At 38.9% G+C, this 5,569-nt stretch overlaps 1 pseudogene; it reads right to left on the minus strand.

The window, feature by feature from the left end:
- Window positions 1-300: 300 nt before the first annotated feature.
- LOC119515106 lies at window positions 301-1,916 on the minus strand (annotated as a pseudogene).
- Window positions 1,917-5,569: the final 3,653 nt, after the last annotated feature.

Consider the following 5,569-nt stretch of genomic DNA (forward strand, 5'->3'; position numbering starts at 1 on the left):
AAACAATTATTACTGTTTAAAATTTATAGTAAGAAACATATTAAAAACAACAAAAGATTATCTCTGTTCCCAATTTAGGCAAATTCAAATGATATTCAATATGGCCAAACTCAATGGAGGGGTTGTGCTTTGTTAAATTTGGCTAACCAGACCTATTTGGTTACAAAGGCAGCCCTCTGGGATCAGTTGGTGCCCTTCCTTAGTGGAATTCTAGCAGATTCCTGCCATGTTTTCCACTTAAATAAGGAGACTCTTTAGCAAAAGATCCATTGTTCATGCACTTATATAAAATCACTTTCCCTAGAATCCTATTCCCCCAATCCCTCCCACCTTCAAACCCCACTTTAAAAACTGCAAGCCAGTTGTGCTTTGGTGGCTTCTTCTCTGGAGACCATAAGTTTGAGGTGAATCATTCAATGTGAGGATCACAATAAGGGAACAGGGGTCTTATTCTTATGAACTGTGAGCTTTCCTCCTAAGGTTTCATGTGCTTTAACTGAAAATGGATTTTCCAGTAGAAATACCATTTGTTCCAGTGTGTTTTAGATTCTCTAGGGACCCATAGAGAACATGATCCTGTTACAGCAATTCCTTTCTAAATATATATCAAAATAACCAGCAAATGCCATGCATATGGATGTCTTTGTGATTTTTAGGATAAAATCTGAAAAAAAACTCCAAATCTGAGATAGATGTCTTATGGCAATCTTTATGCTTAATACCACAAGGTTCTGAAATTAGAGCCTTTGAATCTATAACTTCTTCCACAACAGCTTCTAGAATAACTGCTTTCTCCATGCAGGACATGTTGAAAGCACAGACGTCATTCCAAAAAGCAATTCTATCAGCATGCTTCTTCACATCATTCACTGCCAGAAGACTGATGGTGCAAATATCAGGGTAGACTGTACCTTCTTTTGCCAAGTGTTTGTTCTTTGCATGAAGGACAGGATCTAACATTGATTCATAAAGAAAAAAATAGCCCATCCATTTGGATATAAAAACATCCACTTTTTCTACAGGAAGATGAACTTCAATCTTTCATTTAATTAGTATGATGATATCTTCAAGTTTATTTAGTCTTATGATATCCATTGTCTGGTAAAGTATTTCTTTGCACCAGCTTTAGCAGCAAACATAGAATCCTAGTTCCACAGCCAACATCCAAAACCACTTTGTCTTTGAAGATAATGTGGATTTCAGTATATAAAATCTCAGCAGCTTTCTGTTCATACTTTGGCCTTTAGCATTTATTCCTGTATCCCATAATTCCCATATGAACTGAAATAAACACCATCCTCATCCTCCTGGAGGTCTGTAATGGCAGCAGTAGATGACAAGCAGGTTCTGACATCTGTGTTCATTACAAAATCCTAAGCAAATTGTTTCATTCTTTCCAGGTCTTGTAATCTAGCTAAGGAAGCTTCAGTAGACAGTGCCCTGGCTTCCATGTGCTTCCATTTTTCAAAAACAGATGTATATTCTCTGTGTCCATTAAGGTATAAAACTGCGTCCAATTAGGCTCATAAAAATCTTCTATATCAAATTGAATCTAATACTGGCTTCAAACTCAACTGTAGGATTCTTAAGTCTAATAAAATTTTTAGCTTAACATATCCATAAAATTAAGTCCATGTTTATGGACCATGTTATCAATATTAAATTGATGCAGAGTCTTACAAAATGAAAATGTTTCTTCAGCAGATGTAAATAGGTGCATATCACCCAGGCACCTTAGGGCTGGGCCAGGTGCTGTCACGGAACAGGCAGGGGGTGTTCTGCTTGTTGTGGGGGAGATCAGCATCGTCCTCATCCTTCCAGGCGTCCCCGTCACCGCTGTCTGACAGCTCTGGCAGGTCCTCTTCATCCTCCACGGCGCCCCGGCCGCCGGTAGCGCCCAAAGCTAAGGAGCACATGGTTGTGGTGCCCTGGGAGCCTGGCGGGACTGGGGGCGACGACCGTGCGTGCACAGCCAATGCCGAACTCTCTTGGCCCGGGCATCCCGGGAACGAGCCCTACCTCACCACAGGGCCGGAACACGGGGAACGCTGCGAACGCCTACAAAAGCCCGAGTCCACAGTATGGCTGGGGGGCGCTCTCCAGTATCTTAAACATGAGTTTCAGAGGAAGAGCATCAGGGAGAGGCAATATTTGACAATGTATACCGAATGTAAAATTCACACCCTGACACATCATAGTGGCATTGAATGATACAGTTAAAGAGAAGGTCATTGTGTGAGGTAATGAAAATGTCAAAAATTAATTTTGGTGATGAATGCACAACTATATAATGGTACTGTAAACAATTGAATGTACAATTTGTTTTGTATGACTGCATGGTATGTGAATATATCTCAATAAAATGAATTAAAAAAAGAAAAGGAAGGTCATAGCATCTGCCAAGAAAACTGTCACCTCTTTCCTCTGGAAACAGTTTCTCAAGAGGGAGCAGAATTCAAAGATCCTAACTATTCATCTGTCCTAGGTTGGGACAGCGTGGAGGAAATTTCCTTCACCACATTCCCTAGTCTCAGTGCGTTAGGCAACATACTGAACCCATTTTTTGGGACAGAACATTTCCCCCTTTCTACCCTCTATCTGCTGGCAGATCTCAGATGAGAAGCTTTCTTTCCATCCCTTCACCCCTGTTGGGAGAGAGCTCCAATGGTGAGGCAAACCACTTGGGAAGATTTTACAGGAACATTTACTATGCAAGATACTCAGAAGTATTGGAGGGAGTGCACAGAGACATAGGGTTGGGCATGGCTGCCCACGTTGGCCACTCAGGACTAATGGAGGTATGTACAAAGAGATGTAGGGTTGTGAACGGTTGTCCATGTTCATCAAGCGAAGAAACACTACAATCCAGGAAAGTCTCAGGTCATATTTCTTTGGTGACTACTCTTTTTATTTTTATTTATTTTTTATTTATTTATTTTTTTTAATCTTCATTTTATTGAGGTATATTCACATACCATGCAGTCATACAAAACAAATCATACTTTTGATTGTTTACAGTACCATTACATAGTTGTACATTCATCACCTAAATCAATCCCTGACACCTTCATTAGCACACACACAAAAATAACAAGAATAATAATTAGAGTGAAAAAGAGCAATTGAAGTAAAAAAGAACACTGGGTACCTTTGTCTGTTTGTTTCCTTCCCCTATTTTTCTACTCATCCATCCATAAACTAGACAAAGTGGAGTGTAGTCCTTATGGCTTTCCCAATCCCATTGTCACCCCTCATAAACTACATTTTTATACAACTGTCTTCGAGATTCATGGGTTCTGGGTTGTAGTTTGATAGTTACAGGTATCCACCACCAGCTACCCCAATTCTTTAGAACCTAAAAAGGGTTGTCTAAAGTGTGCGTAAGAGTGCCCACCAGAGTGACCTCTCGGCTCCTTTTGGAATCTCTCTGCCACTGAAGCTTATTTCATTTCCTTTCACATCCCCCTTTTGGTCAAGAAGATGCTCTCCGTCCCACGATGCCAGGTCTACATTCCTCCCCAGGGTTGACTACTCTTTTTAGAGACAAGTAGGAGTGAAGAGGAAGTTGGAACACAGGTTGGAAGACGCAGCATTAGTGTACATGAAAGGTAAACGGGAAGACTGTGGAAATATAAAAGAAACAGAGAAGCTTTTGACAGGAAATCTCTGCATATACTCGCAAAGAATCTAATAAGATCGTTTATGCGTTAGAAAAAAGAAGTAAAAGAATCAAATTCAGTGATACTGGGAGGGAAGAGATGGTTTGTTATGTGAGGACATCACAGTGTTGAAGAAAAGCCACTGGCCTGTACAATAAAAGGAGACTTTTGACAAGCCAGGAAGCATAATAAAAGCATCCATGCTAGAATAAAATAGATGTTACCTCTTCAGCAGCATAATATATGGTCAACTTCTTCAAAAGTTTGTTCCACATGTTGCCACATCAAGGGATAAACAAAGTGCATATGTAAGCTGATCAAAGCATGGATCTAAAGAGTTATTCTCCTCCACCATTCCTGTTAGCAGACTCACATACATGCCCCCTGTGTCCTGACATCTTGGGTTTTTTTGAGCAAGGTAAGTAAAGCATAGGACGAGTTAATAACTCTATAGAAGCTGTTTTATTTTCTGTTTATGGTAGTGATATTTGGAATGCTATTCAATGCTTAACAGAAGTCCCTTCTGAGTTTTTCTATCTATTTATCTGTCTATCTATGTATGTATGTATCTATCTATCTATCCATAGATACATCTGTCTATTACCCATCTATCAAATCTACCATCCATCCATCTGCTGTACTTACAAATTTGTTTTCCTATTTCCGTGCTTTGAACAATATTTTAATTGAAGAAAATGTAATGAGATTGCTGTTTACTAAACATAGTTATATATAATTGAATATTAATGGAATAATATCAAATTGCCAATGTTCAAATTGTTTTGGAACTACAGAAGAGGAAATTTCATGAAGTTCCACCTAAGTATAAAAGATGTAGAGTGGACATTCAAAGGAACTTGGTAAAACTCTTGCCCATTAGGGCTGAGAGGATAGCACTGACTCAGTCTCAAATCTCCCTTTGGCCTTCTCTCCTCAGCTTGTGATGCAATGTCTCCTTTCTCTAGGAATGTTATTGCTGAGTTCCTTGGTTTTCACTGGTATATTTGTTAGTAAGCTTTTTCTCCTCCCCTAAACTATTTTCTCCTCCCCTTAACCTGCCCTTGTCTCCAGCCACACCTCCTGCAAAGTATCTATTGTTAGCCTGCTGTCTACCTGTACATATATTTCTTCATGCTCATATAATCATATTCAAATACAATATACACACATTCATAGTTTTTCCCCTTTGTCTTTGTGTTATGAAAATAAGGCTATATACTATGCACACTTCTCTGCATTCTCCTTATCTCATTTAAGAGCATATTGTGGAAATCTCTCCAAAGCAGTTGGAATAACTTTAATTCATACTGCTTAATAGCTGTATAGTGATCCGTAATGTATATACAACAAAGTTTATTCACCATTCCAAGTGGTGTATTGGAGGCAGCTCATGCAGGCTCATAAGAGCTGATTTTTTTTTTTTTTTTAATTTGTTTCCCAACTTGCTTTTTTTTTTTTTTAATTAAATTCAGTTTTATTGAAATACATTCACACACCATACAATCATCCATGGTATACAATCCACTGTCCACAGTATGGTAACATAGTTATGCGTTCATCACCACAGTCTATCTCTGGACATTTTCCTTACATCAGAAAGAACCAGAACAAGAATAAAAAATAAAAGTGAAAAAAGAACACCCAAATCATCCCCCCATCCCAACCCATTTGCCCTTTAGTTTTTATTCCCATTTTTCTACTCATCCATACACTAGCTAAAGGGGGTGTGATCCACAAGGTCTTCACAATCACACTGTCACCCCTTGTAAGCTACATTATTATATAATTGTCTTCAGGAGTCCAGACTGCTGGGTTGGAGTTTGGTAGTTTCAGGTATTTACTTCTAGCTATTCCAATACATTAAAGCCTAAGAGGTGTTATCTATATAGTGCATAAGAATGTCCACCAGA

Source organism: Choloepus didactylus, chromosome 1, assembly GCF_015220235.1.
Source record: "Choloepus didactylus isolate mChoDid1 chromosome 1, mChoDid1.pri, whole genome shotgun sequence".
Lineage (NCBI taxonomy): Eukaryota > Metazoa > Chordata > Mammalia > Pilosa > Megalonychidae > Choloepus > Choloepus didactylus.